General features: G+C 37.6%; 1 non-coding gene across 1 annotated transcript; it reads left to right on the plus strand.

Annotated features, from left to right (window-relative positions):
- Positions 1-4407: 4407 nt before the first annotated feature.
- Positions 4408-4513, plus strand: LOC118488623. Its single transcript, XR_004885167.1, has one exon. It is a non-coding gene; the product is annotated as a small nucleolar RNA R71 (small nucleolar RNA).
- The last annotated feature ends 15790 nt before the right edge of the window (positions 4514-20303 follow it).

The raw sequence follows: 20303 nt of genomic DNA on the forward strand, positions 1-20303 counted from the left end.
CGATACGGAGTGGTATCAAGTGGGGTTTTGAAAGCCGTGCGATACGCCCACAATGCGTCATCAAGCTTGCTTGACCAATCTTTCCTATCCGTTCTAACCGTCTTCATTAGAATTTCTTTGATTTGCCGGTTAGATACCTCCACTTGACCACTCGTTTGCGGGTGGTACGGTGTAGCCACACGGTGATTCATACTATATCTCTTTAGCAACTTTCCAAAATTGAAATTTTTGAAATGTGAACCACCATCACTTATTATCACCCGAGGTACACCGAAACGAGAAAAAATATTGGATTGCACAAACTTACATACAACGGAATGATCGTTGGTCCTTGTGGCAATAGCTTCAATCCATTTCGACACGTAATCAACCGCAACCAATATGTATAAAAACCCATTTGAGTTTGGGAAAGGACCCATGAAGTCTATTCCCCAAACATCAAATACCTCCACTACCAAAATTGGTTGCAACGGCATTTCATCACGTTTCGAAATGCTTCCCATTCTTTGACAATTGATGCAATTTCGGGCATACTCACGAGCATCCTTGAAAATCGTGGGCCAATAAAACCCACTCGATAACACCCGATAGCCTGTCTTATTCCCACTAAAATGGCCCCCACATGCGGATGAATGAGCATGGGTCAATATCTCTAAAACTTCAGTTTCGGGAACACATCTTCTTATCACTTGGTCGGCCCCAATTTTGAACAAGTCGGGTTCGTCCCATATATATTGCTTCACTTGACTAGAAAACTGTTGTCGTCTCTTCTTAGTCCAATGATTTGGGATCGCACCTTTGGCCAAATAGTTAACGTAATGAGCATACCAAGGGGCAACATAAGTAGAAACGGCCAACAATTGTTCATCGGGGAACCGTTCATTGATTTCACTTGCATCATCTACACCTTCCAACGGGATTCGGGACAAATGATCCGCAACAACATTCTCACATCCCTTTTTGTCTCGGATTTCAAGATCAAACTCTTGTAACAATAAGACCCATCGAATCAACCGCGGCTTTGCATCCTTTTTCTCCATCAAGTACCGAACCGCACTATGATCCGAGTAAACCACTACCTTGCTTCCCCAAATATACGAGCGAAACTTATCCAAAGCATACACCACCGCTAGTAACTCCTTCTCGGTTGTGGTGTAGTTAAGTTGCGCTTCGGATAAAGTTTTGCTCGCATAGTAAATAACCACCGGCTTCTTGTCAACCCGTTGACCCAAAACTGCACCAATAGTGGTATCGCTTGCATCACACATTATCTCGAACGGCTTTGACCAGTCAGGTGGTTGCAAGATAGGCGCTTTGACCAAATGTTCCTTCAAAACAGTAAAAGCTTGCATGCACTCATTAGTAAAGTCAAACGGGACATCTTTTAATAACAAATTGCATAAGGGTTTGGTGATAACACTAAAACCCTTAATGAAACGTCGATAAAAACCCGCGTGTCCCAAGAATGACCGTACACCCTTAACATTTTTAGGAGGTGGCAACGATGAAATTACCCGTATCTTTGCCTTATCCACCTCCATCCCTCTTTCCGAAATCACATGTCCCAACACAATGCCCTCTTGCACCATGAAATGACTTTTCTCCCAACTTAGCACTAAATTTTTCTCAACGCACCGTTTTAAAACCTTTTGCAATTCGTTGAGACAAGCATCAAAAGTAGTGCCAAAAATGGAGAAATCATCCATGAATACTTCGAGCGACTCTCCAACCATGTCCGAGAAAATACTCATCATACATCGTTGAAAAGTTGCCGGAGCATTACACAAACCAAATGGCATTCGCCTAAAGGCAAAGGTGCCATATGGGCATGTGAAGGTGGTCTTGTGTTGGTCATCCGGGTGTATGGCAATTTGATTATAACCCGAATACCCATCTAAGAAGCAATAATACTTTTGACCCGACAATTTTTCAATAATTTGGTCAATAAAAGGTAGCGGGAAATGGTCCTTAGAAGTGGCGGCATTCAATTTCCGGTAGTCAATACACACCCGCCACCCGGTAACCGGTCGGGTGGCAATTTGTTCACCACTTTCATCCTTGACTACTTGAATGCCGGCCTTCTTAGGCACAACTTGGGTGGGACTCACCCAAGCACTATCCGAAATCGGATAGATGATTCCCGCATCCAACCATTTAATTACCTCTTTTTTTACTACCTCCCTTAGGTTCGGGTTCAACCGCCTTTGAGCTTCTCGTGTCGGTTTGGCATCTTCGGTTGTGATAATTTTGTGCATGACGATGGATGGACTAATTCCTTTGAGATCGGCAATCGTCCATCCAATAGCACCCTTGTTCGCTTTTAACACCTCCATCAAGGCTTGCTCTTGTGCCACTTCCAAATTAGAGGCAATAATGACCGGCAAAGTGTCATTAACCCCTAAAAATACGTACTTCAAGTGGCCCGGCAAGTCCTTGAGCTCTAACTTTGGTGGTTCCTCCAACGATGGTTTTGTACCCGAATCGATTTCCACCGGTAGACCCTCGAATTGATGGGTCCATGGTGGTCTACCTTCTTTCATCGCCATCACATCTTGTGCTTCCTCTTCAACCCGTAGTGCATAAGCATGTACCTGTTCAGAAAAGTCACACAGGCAAATATCCAATCCATCCTCCTCATACTCATGCGGGTTGCATCCATCTACTATGTCTGCCATAAAACACTCATCAACACCGTTAGCATTAGAATTGTTAGTAAAAACATTCAAATGCATTTTTCGATTTCCAAATGCCATATCAACCGTACCAAATCTACAATCGATAATAGCATGTGCGGTGCTTAAAAATGGCCGACCCAAAATTATGTTTTGTTGTTGTTTAGGGTCCGCCGATGAGTAGTCCAAAACTAAGAAGTCCACCGGGTAATAAAACTCATCAATTTTAACAATAACATTTTGAACCATACCCCGAGGTAACTTATGAGACAAATCGGCCAAAACAACCGTCGTCTCCACCCTTGCTAATGGACCAAAGTCATATTGGTCGTATAAGCCCCCCGGTAAAATGCTAACTCCGGCTCCCAGATCTAGCAACGCCTTAGCCATTTGAAAATTACCCACTTGTACATTAATCAATGGCGTGCCCGGATCTTGGAGCTTAGGAGGAAGCTCCCCATTCAACACCGCACTTACTTGCCCGGTCAAGTCTACCCGCTTAGGCACTTTCTTTTTGTTTTGCCTCTTTTGTGTGCATAATTCTTTTAAGAATTTTGCATAAGCGGGAACTTGTTTTATTGCATCAAGAAGTGGGAGATTTATTTTAACTTGTTTGAACATATCCCACATTTCCTCTTTTTGAGGACCTCTTGACACAATAAAATTTTTCTTTCCCGGGTCAAGTAGGGCCGATGGGAATGGAACTTGACTCGGTTCACCCTCAACTTCTTCATTCTTTTCACTTTCACCCAAACCCGGTTTTTTATTAATTGGTTCTTTTGGTTTAACCGGTGAAAGTTCATCATCACTTTCCATTCCCGTGATATCCTCAACCACCCCCTCGACCAATTCGGGTGACAAATTGGCCTTAAACTCTTTCCCACTTCTGAGAACACTAACATGGTTAATATTAACATTACCTCGTGACGAACCATGTGAAGGGTTTACCTTAGTGTCGCTTGGAAGTTGACCCTTACCTTTCTTTAGTTCCGCCACATCGGTTGCTAATTGCCCCATTTGAGTCGTTAGTGATTGGATGCTTTTATCACGAACCTCGTCTTTTTGCATTCGCACTTCGTCTAATTGGTTCCGTTTTTGCATCTCCATTTGCATGCTCTTTAGCATCTCCATTACCTCGTTTCCACCCGAAAATCCCCCTTGTTCTTGACCCGTTTGGTATTGTTTTTGATACCCTTGGTTATTCCCGCCTCGGTACCCACCTTGGTTATTGTAAGATGGCCGTGAACCAAAATTACCTTGGCTACCTTGAAAATTCGGGTTCGCTTGATTTGACGGGTTCCCATATCTAAAGTTCGGATGGTTCCTCAATCCGGGGTGGTAGGTGTTTGAATTCATGTTGTTGTAGTTCCTACCACCTCCTCCTTGACCTTGACCTTGGACCGCATGGACTTCCTCATATTGCCCTTCCAACATTCCTTGGCAATTTTCAGCCGCGTGACCTATCTCATTACACAAAGCACACACATCATAAATTTGGTTAGTAGTTTGAATATTACCGTCGTCTATGGCATGCACTTGTGATCGGTTAGTTGTCGGTCGGGCTCTCCTCGAAGCTTGGGCTTTCCTTTTTGATGTAGTTGCCATACTTTCCAAAAACTCCCAATCTTCATTCTCATAATTCGTTCCAAACGTCCCTCCAGTGATAGACATTAAATCCCGTGCGTCTTCGGCACTCAACCCCTCATGAAAAGCGTTCATTAACTCCCATAACTCAATCCCATGATGAGGGCAGTTTTTAATCATCATGTTAAAACGCTCAAACGCCTCATGGAACATCTCACCGTGTTGTTGTTGAAAGCTTCTCAATCCTTTCCGCGCATCATTAGTCTTTTGGGCGGTGTAGAATTCATCCAAAAAGGTTTGTTGCATCTCCCCCCATGTATATATTGATGCCGAAGGCAAAGTGTAGAACCACTTCTTTGCCTTATCCTCCAAAGAAAACTGAAATAAGACTAACTTGACTTCATCGGCCGAAAAACCTTGACTCCCAAAAGTGTTGCAAATTGAGTCATAGGCCTCTAGATGGAAATACGGCTCCTCCGTTGCTAACCCTTTGTACTTCGGTAAACTTTGCAACGAGTTTGTTCTTACTTCAAAAGTTCTCCCTTGGTTGTTGTGAGGGATAACCACCGGTGAAGGGTTTTGAGTAATGATTGGCCTGAAATGTGCCTCTATTCCCCTTGCTTGTTCCCTAAGATGCCTTCTTGGAACACCCAATCGACCCCTTGGACGAATAGGACCCATTGGTCTTGGTATAGGCCCTTGTGGTGCAATTGGTTGTTGGGGCATCGGTGGGTATTGATTTGGCCTTTGAAATTGTGGGTATACATGTTGTGGCCTAACTTGTTGCAATGGAATAGGTTGTTGGATTGTTGGTCCTTGTGGTCTTGGCCGAATGTGTTGCGGTATAAGTTGTTGTTGTTGCATTCCACCAACACTCGCCATCCCTTGAGATTGACTTTGAACATACCCAAAATCCCCTTGATCACCATAATCTCCATAACCGTACCCATCATCTTCATACCCCTCAAAGTCTTCGAATCCCTCATCATAACCACCCCCTTGAATTCCTGAAGTTTGCCCAAATGGAATGGTCGAATACTGAAAACCCGACTGTTGTTGTTGTGGTCTAAAAGATGAAGTCGTATGCACGATAGTTGAATTGGGTGCAATGGTGAAGGTAGACGATGATTGACCCGTAGTTGGGGGAAAGAAGTGAGATAATGGTGGGATTGTGGTGGATGGATCGTAAGTGATGGTAGGCTCAGTTTGAGTGGTGGTTGGTGTAAATCCAGCAGTGGTATTAGGTAATGTAGTGTTTGGTGATGGTTGGGTGGAAGTAGGTATGAAGGATGAGGTTGTTTGACTGGTTGTAGGTGGAATCTGAGAATCAGCCATGATGTTTCTCGGTGTGATGGGTGAAGTGGGTGAACCAATGATCTTGTTTTCTCTCACTAAAACTCGGTTTTGTCTTAACGTTCTTTCAATTTCCGGATCAAACGATAGCGGTGATGACCTGTTAGAGCCTCTAGTATGCATACACCTCAAGTACCTGCACACTAAACACAACCAGCGTAAACCCGAAAATAACAAACAAAACTATGAAATTAACACACGTTGCGCACTACTCCCCGGCAACGGCGCCAAAATTTGACGTGATGTCGTGGGTCACGCAAATTTAATCCCTAAACAACTGTAGTTAGCAGTAGTAGGGTATCGAACTCAGGGAGTATGTGGAAAATGTGTTGATTGTATAGCTTTGTAATTAAACTAAAATTAAACTAAATTGCAGAAAATTAAAATTCAAGATTATGGATTGTTGTTTTAGAGAACTAATTTAAGAACTAAATCAAATCAAAGTTGGTTGTAAACAATTAGGAGAAAACAATGATCACCCTAGGTTTCAGTTTCTTTAAACAGTTGTGTGCAATTTCACTAGAAAGAGTTACATAGACATAACTCGTGTATGTGTGATTGAAGTGATAAAAGGGGACAAAGTACTCGGATTAGATAATGCGAGGTTGTTTCCCGATGACCTATTAACCAATAACCAACCCTAACCCTTCCCGTGATATCTCGGTTGCCAACGGCACCAAGAACGTACGATCAAGACTAGAAATTGCAATATGGATTAACACACTACAAACAATCAAACATACACCATGACATTCAAGCAACGCAAGATATCATTCTAGAAATGCAGAAATTAAACACACAAACGTCTTAGAAACATTCACCTAGGATGATCACCGAAGAGTTTAGCCGGACATGGCTCGGTGAATCATCATCAACATCAATCTAATGTTCATACAAATTAAAAACACAAACCGAATGATTGGAAATGTTCACCAAGCGAGCTACTGCTCCAAAATCGCCCCCAAAATGTCCAAGAACCGTCAATGATGAGAATAAGTCCAAAAGACACCCCAAAACCGATTAAAACATGGCAGTTACAAATTTCCGTTCAGGCTCCACCGTAATTTACGGTGGACATCAAATTGTTACGGTGGAGCAAGCCTGTGTTACGGTGCAGAATAAAGTGGAAAATGGACCACCGTAAATTACGGTAGAACCGTAATTTACGGTGCTTGGCTGTCTTCAATTCTTTGTTATTCTGTTGTTCTCCTCTTGACCCGTTTTCCACCAAAACCTTCAAAAACTGCCTTTGATCCATCTTTTAGCTCCTAATTCGTACCTGAAACATAAGCATCGTAGTCATCTAATTCAAGATAATTACACGGCTAATTGGAGGATTATTTCATATTTTAACACGCTTAAGGGTTGTCCAAAGGACCACCTGTCAGCGTGCAAGGTTAGCCAAACGACATTGGATGTGGCGCAAGACAACTATGCAGAGGTTCAAGCGACTGAAGAGCCCCTTTTCAACGACTTAGAATGGCTTCAGAATTATGGGATTGTCCATGTAGGTTTCTCCCTATTTCCCTTATCTGATCTGTTACTCTTTACTTACTTGTTTCTGTTTCTTTGGAAAGGTGGCGAATTCTATCTTGAATTCTGTTGAACTGGACCGAGCAGTAGCTACGCTTACTGTTGCCTCGCGCCATGCCGGTCATCGTGAGGGCTACGTTAAGTGTGCGTCGCATGTCGAGACTGTGTTCGATGTTCAATGGGGTACTCAGCATTGTTCGGTCAAAGAACAGGCGGAAGAAGGTTTGCGCAAGGCTGAAGAAAATCATGACAACCTTTCCTTGCCCATCATGGACCTGGTCTCGGAGGCGCTTAAACATGACGATTACGTGACGTGCTTGAAGGCGATCTTTGAGCCACCTAAGACACTTGAGTTGACCAATGACAATGATGAGGATGCTGGTGTTGGCAATACGGAGTGAAAGTTGAACTTAGTTCGTAGGTTTTTGTAACTTAGGCGTTTGCAGCCTTGTAACCTGTTATGACTTTTTAATGTAATCATTGCGCACTTGCGCTTGTTTATATGAATAAACTTACCAGTGTGCTTGCTTACAATGTTACAATTATTGCATTGTGTTTGAAACTTTGTTTAGGTAGAGCGAATAAATGTAAGTGTGGCCCGTTTTGAACATTATAGGTCGGTTTCGCACCTGTTCGCGGGAACCTTGGAGGCTTAGCTCATGAGCTCGTAATTTACTGTAGTGTTTTTGCGTGAACAAAGTTGAACATGCATTTGTAACTTGGGATAAACATAAATACACAGCAAGGAAAAGTAATGTAAACAACTCTTTGCATTAATAAATTTGACGGGCGCATGGCCACCACTTACAAAAATGGTTGTGTTACATATAGCATTTTCGCAGCTGTTGCGCGTTCCAGGTTCATGGAACAATGTGACTGTCTAAGGTACGTAGCTTGTACGCGCCTTTGCCCAGGACTTCATGGATAAGGTATGGACCCTCCCATTTAGGCGCAAGTTTTTCTGGGCGTTCAGCGTCAGAGGCCTCATTGTCACGGAACACATATTCACCTGGATTGTACGTACTATAACAACCCTCCTAAAAATATTTAGGACACCCTAAATGTCCCTAAATATACCCCGTACGTGAAACCGGACCCGTTATACCTCCACACTTGTAAAAAATAAGAAAAACAAGATCCAGCAGTCGCTCGTGGGCCGCGACAGAGACCTATTGGTCTGTCGCGGGGTGCGACGTCCTCGTTCTGATCCGGACACGTGGCGTGCCACGTGGCACCTGACTCAGCAAGGCTACAGCTGACTCAGCAAGCCTATAACCGCCTTAGGGGCTCTCACGGGCCGCGAAAGCCTAGGCTTTGGCTGTCGCGGGGCGTGACAGACCCCTCGGCCAGCCTATAAAAGGGGGGTCAGGGCTTCATTTGATTTCGTTCATTTCCCGATTCTCTCTCAAACTTCTTTATAGTAAAAACTCTGTCCAAGTATAATACCCACTATATAGTGAAGCTCTGACTCGTTTTAAGTGCTATAACCCTGCTATTACCCTACACGATCGATTTAGGATCCCGTAACGCATGTCGGCTCCGCCCGACTCGGTCATTGGAATTCTGTCTCGTGTGTACACCCGATCGATTTAGAACTTTCGTAATGCATGTCGGCTCTGCCCGACTCAGTCATTGGAATTCTGTCTCGGGTTGTACGGTTAGTTTAAATTGGGTTATTTTACTAACACGTGTGCATTATTTAATTTACTAGATAATAACCAGGAGATTCTCAGGAAGCCGTAATATTATCTAAACTTGCAATGTGAGTACATTCTCTATTTGTAAATCTTTTTATGAGTCAAAATGCTTACCAAAACCTCAAATGTTTTAAGTTATGCTTAACAGTAATTGAGTATTTATAAGTCTACAATTACTATCGGTATGTTGGGGTTTTGTATACAAAATTTGTGAGACGTTACCATTGGACAACGAGTTAGCCAATGAGTAATATGACCCACAAGTCGGGTTGACAGTACTTTGGGTAATTGATTAGATCAAGCAAATGTAATTGCGGGTTGCCCTCAATTTTGTTAAAGTGTTAAAACTGTTTTGATTAAATTGGGATGCACTCACCAGTATTTCTTGCTGACAAAATGTTTTAAAAACGCGTTTCAGGTAACTTAATGTGAAAGCCGAATAGAAGCCAGCTGGAAATAGATAGGACATTTTTCGAAATGAATAGCGGAGGTTGCGACAGAAGGTGGTATCAGAGCTACAGCCACTAATTTGAGCCAAAGAAGTCTTCTGCTGACACTGAAATTCCAAATTATGTGTTAGGAAATAAATTATGTGTTATGTGTTATTTGACTATTTGTTAGTTTACAGTATGGGTGATCAAGGAACAGCGGACGCTTATCGTCATTTAGATAGTTCACAGAAAAATGAGGGAACCTCATCCCAGCCTGATCACTCGGGATATTCAGTCAATTCCGAAGAGGGAATATTTATTTTTAAGGCACAATCGGAGGAACCTTTTACTACTAAGAAAAGAGGTTGGTTTAATAGAGGAGCTCATGAAAGGAGAAAAAGAATGAAAAAGTTATAGCAACAGAGAGCAATAGCCAGGGCGAATAGGGAGGCGGATGCACAAATCCAGGAAGTAACCAGTAGACCACCTTGGGAGGAAGAATTAGATAGAAAGTTGGCTAATTTTCATATGTTAGCCACTACAGCCGTAGACAATAACCCAAAACCAAGTAGCCGGACCTCCAGACCAACCGATGCTAGAATCCAACTCCGAAAACCAACTCCCGATACCTGCATTTAACCCAGATGAATCACCTAGAATCCCAACTCCGCATCCTCCAGATATGATCCATGGTTTGATGACAATAGGTCATATTCGGCCTTATACCCTCCTGAAAAAGAACTAAAACCTTTAGAACCTGGTCCGTGGAAGGAAATAGATAGGACATTTTTCGAAATGAATAGCGGAGACCTCTATGAGGAACCTGTACCTCCACCTGAACCATTAGATCCACCAATGAGTAGACAACAGGTGCAGGAACTCCATCAGTATGGAGAAGATTTAGTAAATGAAGGGAATAGGATCAGGCAGATAGGGGAACGACTAGTTTGGAAATATGATGAGCGGGAAGTGCAATACTGGATAAACGGCACTTAGCACATAACTAGATATACGTGTAATTTTGTACTATAAAAAATAATATATATATATATATATATATATAGAGAGAGAGAGAAAGAGAGGAAGGTTAACGTACATTATGGCTTAACGTACTTCACGTACGACAGGTAATTACGCATGTTCATTTTAAAATCACGCACGTTATAACTCAAAAATCCAAAATCACGCATGTTGAAACATAATAATCACGCATATTGAAAACATTAATCATGCATGTTATAGAACAAATCACGCGCGTTGTCGAACGTGAAGTACGTTAAACCGTAATGTACGATATACTTTATATATATATATTATATACATATATATATATATAAGTAGGGATGCATAGTATTTTTCATTTCTAGTTGTAATTTGTAATAGACGCATATATATATATACAATAAACCTCACACTATATATATATATATATATGAAAAAGAGTAAAAGTCGCAATGATCGACGTTTTTGACCAACTTATTCGGGTGATTGTGTATAAATAACTAGGTTTTTACCCGGGATTGCTTCCCGGGCTCGGGAAACTTATTTAGATTAATTACTATTTGTTGGAACAACTGGTGTTTCAACCACTGAAGCGGTAAGACCCGTGTGCAAACACGGGTCGATTCTTAGAAAATTATGCATAACATATATTGACAGAATATATAGATATGTGTATAAATATTGTACCAAAACATGTTATTTATTATAGCTAGAAGACAACTATAGGTAAATATAAAAGATATTTAACATGCATAACATATATTGACAGAATATATAGATATGTGTATAGCTTTGATCATTTAAACATACCTTTGCCAATATTACAGTGCTGAAAATAAAAACAGTAGCTGACTATAACTATCAGTCGATACACTATCAGTGGATTAAAACACTGAGCTTTAACAATAATCCTTATATAAACAGTGATTCAAGAATCTTCCTGCTCCAAAAAAAAACAATATTTTAACCCATCAGTCATTTCAATCCCCTTCAACCTCCACAAAACACTATTTTAACCCAACAGTGGTTTTAAACCACCATTTTAACCAAACAGCGGTTTCAACCACAGTTTTCTCAACAGTAGTTCCAAACATCTGTTTTCATCCATCTGTTAACCAAACTCAACAGCTGTATCAACCACTGTTTTATTTTCAAACATCTGTTCCCAATAACAGAGCTTTGATCATTTAAACATACTTTTCCCAATACTACAAGCTTTTACACTCTCAAACCTAAATATTTATTTACTTAATTTAAATAACAAACATGGTTAATATTTTTAACACAACTAATTATATAAAAACTACAAGTTTCAAACAGCATACAAAGTTCATCCATCTGTTGACCCAAGTCAACAGATGTATCAACCACTGTTTAATTTTGAAACATATGTTCCCAATAACAGAACTTTGATCATTTAAACATACCTTTGCCAATATTACAAGCTTTTACACTCTCAAACATCAATATTCATTTACTTAATTTAAATAACAAACATGATTAATAATTTTAACACAACTAATTATATAAAAAATACAATTATCAAAACAGCAAATAGCATTCAATAAAATACAAGATCCTAATTCTTAATCAATTGGTGAAATAGTAGTTTCGATAAGTAAAGCTCCTTTCGGACCATTGTAGTTGTCAACATGTTGGAGATATTTCAGAAGTTCTTTGCTCAGATCAACTTCAATCATGTCCCACAAGATGCTTCTTATCAGCCACTTGTTGTCTTCAAGTATATTAGTACTTCGGCGACTATCAACATAATTAACTACACGAGGATTATTGAAAACAAACACCTTCATCCAGCCTTCTTCTTCATATCTGAGCAAATCAGCAGTTAGCTCAGCAAACTTTCCAATAACAATCAAATGCAACCACTTTCCGATGGTCAAAAAATGCCCTTGGCAAGGATTGACTACAATACTCTCGGGAAAATGAAGCATTCATCAAAAGCAACGATGTTCCTCTCACCTAGTGTATACCAACAATTTGAAACCATAAAATATATGGTTTTATCAGCATAAACTCCTGTAGACCATGAATAACGACTTGAACCATAATTGTTAACACTACCGAAATTTATTGTTCTCCATGACTCACGACGTCGTGAGTAAACACGAGCAGCAGTTACATTACGGTAACATCTGATGTTCAGCACTTTCAGATCATTGAACTGATCAAAATAAATTCCACCAGTATCAGAGTTTCGATGATGATTGTAATTGAAGTAGTTATCACACAAAACCTTATACCGCCTGATAGTTGGATTCCAAATAATCAACTGACAGGAAATCCCTTCATTGCAAACTAACAACAAACCATTAAATGAAGATAGAATACGTAAGAAGCTAGGGTGCACATTGTTAGGAAAACTTAAGGTTTTGCTTCTAACAACATCCAAATTACCACCAACTACGTCGTCAATGACAATTGACGTGTCTTTAAAGGATAGTAGTTTCTTTTGTACTGAATCTCCACTTCGGATAGCATGCATCATCTGAAATGCATGATTTGACAATTCCCTATAAAAATTATTCGAAATACATTTGAAACGGCCAATATCTTCTGCAGAGAGCCTTGTGAAAATCTCGTCAACAATCACTTGAAACCCAAATTTTTCCATTCTGCAGAGAGCCTTGTGAAAATCTCGTCAACAAAATTTTTGAAGATGATTTAGTAGATGGATGAAAACGGTAATGACCAAAACCTCTGCCCAATGTATTTTATATACCCAATGAAGGCGGTTATAACTAAATACATCGTCAGAAGAAAGAATATGAAGCGACACTCGTTAGGCTTTTAATGCATTTACATGGGAAAAATATAAAATTAAACACGTTATTATAATTGCAATTAACGTATTTATTTACCTATAAGATGCCTTTACCATAAGACAGAAGTGATTGCTTGACGTGCATTAATTGCAAAGTACATATCCCAAGGCATTTTGAATTTGAAACTACCGGCAATTTCAAAACCACTGCTATGGTATATGTTTGCCAAAGGAAACATCTGCTAAGTTATACTTTCTTGGCTATGGGCAGTAGTTTGCTGACTATTATTTAACTATCAGTGGATACCCAACAGTTATTGAAACACTGATGTTTAGTCAGACATTGGTCAACATGAAGATTGAAGAAACAGAAGTTGTCTTTCAACAGTGGATAACATTTAACAATCAGATGTTTGAACCAAATCAGTGGTTGTAACAGACTTTTAAGGATTAGTGAAAACTATCATTTTTAACTATTTTGAGATTGTTTGACCTTAAACAGATATTTGACCTTCTATATCAGTTGTTTGGAGTTAAACAAATATTTGGACATAAACAGATGTTTGAAATTAAACAAATGTTTAACCTTAAAAAGAAGTTGGCCCATAAACATCTATTTGCAAAAAAAAGAGAAATTTCAAGAATACTATACCCAAACAATCAATATGAGGAGCTTAATAATCATCCAAGTGTACTTCATTTTAATTTAGTAGTATAAAGATTAAACCACTGTTCAATTTATAGTACAGATCAGTGATATGAAATCTAACAATCAAAATGGGGTTATGTGATAAATAACGTTACATATAAACATCTCAGTGATATGAAACCTAACAATCTAACAGAGAATAAAACACTGATGTGATAAATACTGTTACATATAAATACTGTTAACATAAACAAAGGTATAATATCTACTGTTGATGTTGAACCACTTTTGTTGTTGGACAGAGGTTCGTCTTTGAATTTGTATAGGGTTTGTCTCGAGATATAAAGTATAGAGAACCACTGCTACACTAAACACTGTTACATAAGAAACACTGATACATAAATACTAAAGTTGAATCCGCTGTAGATGCTGAAACACTGCTGCTACTAAGCAGTGGTTTTCCTTTCGTTGATCAGGCTTTAGGTACATAAGTGCTTGTCTTTAACAGGGCTTTGTCTTCAATAGTGCATAGGCCTCATGAGTCAATAAGCCCATCAGTCTTTATAAGGAGCAGTGGTTAATTATAACAGTCCTTAACATGATCAGCTGTTATAACCACACCATAACCCTTTGAGAGGAAGCAAGTGTCCGTCTATTCATTTGAGAGGACTCCTTGCATTACATCCCTGTTGAAAATGTGAGCAGTGGATGTTTTTTAGGAAAACCAATGATTCTCAATATCAGTGGATTTCAACAATAAAAATGTGAGCCATGACTATTTTTTAACTATCAGTGGATAGCCAACAGTGATTGTAACACAGATGTTTGGTCAGTGAGTGGTCAACATGAAGAATGAAGAAACAGAGGTTGAGCATCAAACAAATCCTTGACACTATTAAACCTCTGTTGACTTACCAAACAGATATTCAGACACAATTCAACATCAACATAATCTAAATATTACTGAAACACTAAATAATAAGTAAAAATAAAACATAACATAGATTCATAAAATTAAATTTATTCATTTATTCATGACCTTAAAACTAAAAGTCCAATAATTACATCACATACTGAACAATATTAAAGTTCAAATCTAAGAATAACAACAAGAATTAAGAAACTTTAGTTTCAACTCCATGGATTGCTGAACCTCTCGATGTATGTCCTTCAGCATCGCCATGAACTGCACGTCACTATCACCGCACTCTATATTACTGACAACACAAATAAGAAACAAACCTAAAATGCAAAGGTATCTTCTGAACTGTTGTAGCACATCTGAGTTTTCACGATATTGCACGAATCTATACTTTCTATAAAACCAGAAAATCTTCCTGGCGCAAGAAAACATGAGTTTCGATTTAACGAAAATAAAAAAATGCAACTCTCCCATCAAAGAAGATAGCACATGCAACTTTTCAAGATAGAAGATACATATCGTCCGTTCAAGCTGCAACTCTGCCATCAAAAAAGGTAGCACATGCAACTTTTCACGATGTTGCAACAATGATACTGCAGCATCGATATTGAAAGGTTGATGTAGGATGCGAATTTTCATTGAAACGACGATGTTGGAACAATGATACTGGAACGATAACATGTAAACATAATCAACAAACATTCGAACAAAGAAGTGTAATCGGAGATAAGCGGCTGAATCATGAGAAAGATGCATTTGAGAGAGAAAGATACGCTCACATATATTGGCGAGCGAGATTTGAATGTGAAACCAGATAATTATATCTTATTTATAGGATATGAATATATGGTTTGAATCTTGAATTTCAAAATTACTGATATTATCAGTAATTAGTAATTACTGATCTGATTTGAAAACAATTGTTATGATGTTTATTGGGAACTGATGTTTATTGGGAACTGAAAGGTAAGTAATGTATATCTTTATACCCTGCTTTATTAAACTAACTAAATATTAAAAATGATATGCAAAGTAGGAAAAAAAAAAGAGAACGTCAATTTTAAATTACCATTTTGCATATATTTAATTTTAAAAATTACTGATATTATCAGTGATCTGATTTGAAAGCAATTGTCATGATGACTTTTCTAATTTTTATCTTAACATTAATTAAGAGATAATAACCGTCAGTTTGAAATTCACATTTTGCATATTTTAAATGTCCAAAGCTCATGAAATTAGCATTAATTAATGATTTGATTCGGAACAAATAGCCATCAAGTATTTTTTTATTTTTTTATTTAACTTTAAATTTTATCACGAAAACAATGTTGGAGGAACTCTTATCTCATTGGAATGTAACGATTAGGTAAAATGGTAATTTCATTGTAATTCTAGTTTTTATTTGATAATTTCAATCTATCACTAATTAACACGATCAATAATAAAAATGTGAGCAGTGGCTGTTTTTTAGGAAAACCGTTGATGGTCAATATCAAATGGATGTCAACAATAAAAAAGTGAGCAGTGGCTATTTTTTCCTATCAGTGGATAGCCAACAGTTTTTCAAACACTGATGTTTGGTAAGTCAGTGGTCAACACGAAGATTGAAGAAACAGAGGTTGTATTTCAGCAGTGGATAACTTTTAACAATCAAATGTTTCAACCAACACAGTGGTTGTAACAGGCTTTTAAACAGATGTTGGGGCTTAAACAGATGTTTCGCCTTATATATAAGTTGTCTAGGATAAACAGTGTTACATATAAACACTGATGTCATAAAAATTGTTACATATAAAACACTGAGGTGATGACATCTAACAACCTAACAGACTATAAAACACTGATGTGAAAAACACTGTTACATATAAACACTGTTAACATAAACAAAGGTCTAAGCTTAAATAGATGTTTGCCCATAAACAGAAGTTTGGCCATAAACAGATGTTTGCCCATAAACATCCGTTTGCAAAAAAAAGACCAATTTCAAGAATACTATACCCAAACAATCAAAATGAGGAGCTTAATAATCATCCAAGTGTACTTGATTTTATTTATTAGTATAAACATGAAACAACAATGTCTTCAAATCACCGGATTAGATCATGAACCCATATTAGAGGTCAAACAAAACAACAACAGGGCCACATGAATAATATCATTTCCACTTTTACTTCAATTCACTTAAATGATAGGGTGATTTGGGATTTTGTACTTGTTTAAAAATAAGATATTGAACAAAATTCAAACAGATGTTGACCAAAAGTCAATCAAATGTTGGCCAATAGTGAAATAGATGTTGACCTTAAACAGATGTTTGGTTTAAGGCCAAACATCTGTTTAAGGTCAAACATCTGTTTAAGTCCAAATATCTGATACAGAAGGCGAAACATCTGTTTATGGCCAAACATCTGTTTAAGGTCAAACAACTGTTTAAGTCCAAACCTCTGATATTAAAGGCCAAACATCTGTTAAAGGCCAAAAATCTATTTAACCATGAACATATGTTTAAGTTAATATATTTTTATTTTATTCTTCACGTCCAGGATTACGTCCTGGATCATTGGATAGGAATCCAAAGATGAAGAGAGAAACAAAGAATATTACTACTGTGTAAACGAAAAGTTTGAGAGTAAGCATTACACAACCTCCAAGATCATTTTTTGAAAAAAAACGAGAAAAGAAAAGATAATAGATCCTCCTTTTTTATATCACATATCCTATTTTGACACCAAGAAATGAATTATAGAAATAGAAAAGAATGTTCAGAAATTCAAATGAAGTTGAAATTTTTAATAAGAGTCTTTGATTACCACAAATCACTTTCATACCGACAATTAGATATTGTAAGCGACCCTAAGCTAAAATTTACGAACCTAATAGCAAAAATTTAGTGCTTTTAGCTTTAAACTCCATCAAAGTATATCTTCGACAATCGCCATGAACTCCACGGAAGTACTCAATGCATCAACAACATGATTTATAGAAAGCTGATCTCCCGTGAACAGACCACGATGCAGTACATGAAAACACTTCTTCAGCTGTGGAAGAGTAGCCCTCTCCTCATATACTTAATACTTAACTTTGTTCATAAAGAGCTGCATTAAACCAAACATTATGCTTCTTTTAATACAAAAAAGGTAGTGTTTTCCATTACTCTAGTAAGATAAAATCTTATCTTACAGGAATAGCAGATGCTTTCTTGCGTTTAGTAGGAACTACTACGGCTTCTACATCATCATCATCTGCCCAGAGTCACATATAATCATCATTTAGTCACCAGCAAAAATCATTATAAACTTAGATTTAAAAATATTTCTTTGTGTTTAATTTAACTTTACACTTCTTTAATACAAACCTATAATAACCCACAGCAGATTGTATGAATTTCAAACAACTGTGATTAGACTGAAATATAAAGCAACAATTAGAGTATATCACTTCAAAATAAAAAAATAAAAAATTCAAAATTGGAGTAGCAAAACACACATACTTTAAATGATGTTGGAACAATGATACTGGAAACCATAGAACAATCATCATCATCATCTGTAGCAGATCATTCACAATCATCATTTAGTCACAACTAAGATAACAAAACTTGAGTAAAAATCAAAAACAAAAACAAATACCATTATCAAGGGAAACTACATATCAACAAATTTTTTTCTTAAAATGGGTTAGAGAGAGCTTTAGTTTTCTCTTATCCTTTATGAACAAATGCCGAGTATTGAGAAGAAGAGATACATATCGTCCATTCAACTTACAACTCTCCCATCAACGAAGGTAGCACGTGCAACTTTTCACGATGTTGCAACAATTATACTGCAACATCGATATTAAAAGGTTGATGTGTGATGGGAAGCTTCATTGAAACGAGGATGTTGGAACAATGATTATATAAGAAGCAGTGGTTAGTTATAACAGTCATTAGCACATTCAACTTTAACAGGGATTTGTCATCAACAGTGGATAGGCCTCATCAGTATTTAAGTCCATCAGTCTTTGTAAGGAGCAGTGGTTAGTTATAACAGTCCTTAGCATGATCAGCCGTTATAACCATTCAATAACACTTTGAGAGGAAGCAAGGGTCAGTATATTTGATTGAGAGGAATAATTGCATTACATCCCTGTTGAAAAATAGAATTGATAAATTTAGGGAAAGTGAGGTTGAAAGATGATAACCCAACAGTGGAGGATCTCATTCTACAGCTTCGATAAATTAAGGGTATTCTCATATAATGGTTCCTGGCTGCTTCCAAAGAATCCGCAATTTGGACATCTGTTGTTCTTAAAACATCTATTATCTATTACCTATTATTATCTATTATATATAATAGATAGAATAGATAATAGATAATAAATGTTTGAAGACAACAGATATCCAAAGTGCCGCTTCATTGGAAACATCTATGAAGAATTATATGAGAATACCCTTAATTTATCAAAACTGTAGTATGAGATCTCCATTGTTGGGTTAACATCTTTCAACCTCACTTTCCCTAAATTTATCAATTCTATTTTTCAACAGGGATGTAATGCAATTATTACCATATTTAAGATACCTTCAACTGCATCTTCTGATAAATCAACATTCATTTCACTCAAATGATCCCTTCAACTGCATCTTCAATCATGAACTATCTAAGGAAATGGATGAAATCATCCAAAAATACACAAAATAAAACTAAGTAAACCATCCAATATTCTTGAGTACTCACCATTAATGTGATGAACAATATAAAATCAAACCCTAAAAGCATACAAATCATAATGAAATATGAAAGAAACAAACCAAAAAACTTGTTGGGCGATTAAAATTAAAAGGATATCATACGCAATATTCAGATAATTAGAATGGCCATTTTTACCTTACTTGACAACAATAGCAAACAATATCAAACAATAATAGCAAACAACATCAAACAATAATAGCAAACAACATCAAACAACAATAGCAAACAACATCAAACAATAATAGCAAACACCTGATGTTGAATCCATTTTAGATGTTGAGTCCACTGTAGATGCTGAACCACTGCTGTTACAAACAGATACTACCTCGGGAACTGGAAATTTAAAAGGATCGGCTTCAAAGTCTTCAACAATCAGAAGATTCAAATCTCAAGCAAATGAAACCCTAATTTCAAAAAGAATAATCGATAAACATATTCAAAGATCAATAATCAACAGATGTTGTACTCATATCATCACCGGTAAGAAAAAAACCCTTAGTTTCTGAACATATTCAAACATACCAGTTCAACTTTGATGACCATTGATGACAACAACCCTGGAACCATATGATGAGATTACAATTAGAAATTAGGGTTTAATTAAAACTTCGTATAAAAATAAGAAGAAATCAACACAGATCTATAAACATACAAATCAAACCTCAAATGGAAGAACCTTGCCGACGAAGAAGATGAAAGAATCTTCCCAACTATAGCTCGGGATGATAATTACAAAAGCCAGATATTACCTCTTCATGGTATAATCAGACATGAAAATTACAAAGGCTGAATGATTCATGATGAGATGATTTGCTTTGATCTTCGATTAAGAAGGAAGAAGAGTATAGGAGAAGAAGATTCAGATTCAAGGTTTTGAAAAAGAAAAAAGGAGACGGAGGTAGTATAAAAGGGATGAAAGTGTGGTACTGTTGGGCGGGAAAA

Source organism: Helianthus annuus, chromosome 16, assembly GCF_002127325.2.
Source record: "Helianthus annuus cultivar XRQ/B chromosome 16, HanXRQr2.0-SUNRISE, whole genome shotgun sequence".
NCBI classification, from domain to species: Eukaryota; Viridiplantae; Streptophyta; class Magnoliopsida; order Asterales; family Asteraceae; genus Helianthus; species Helianthus annuus.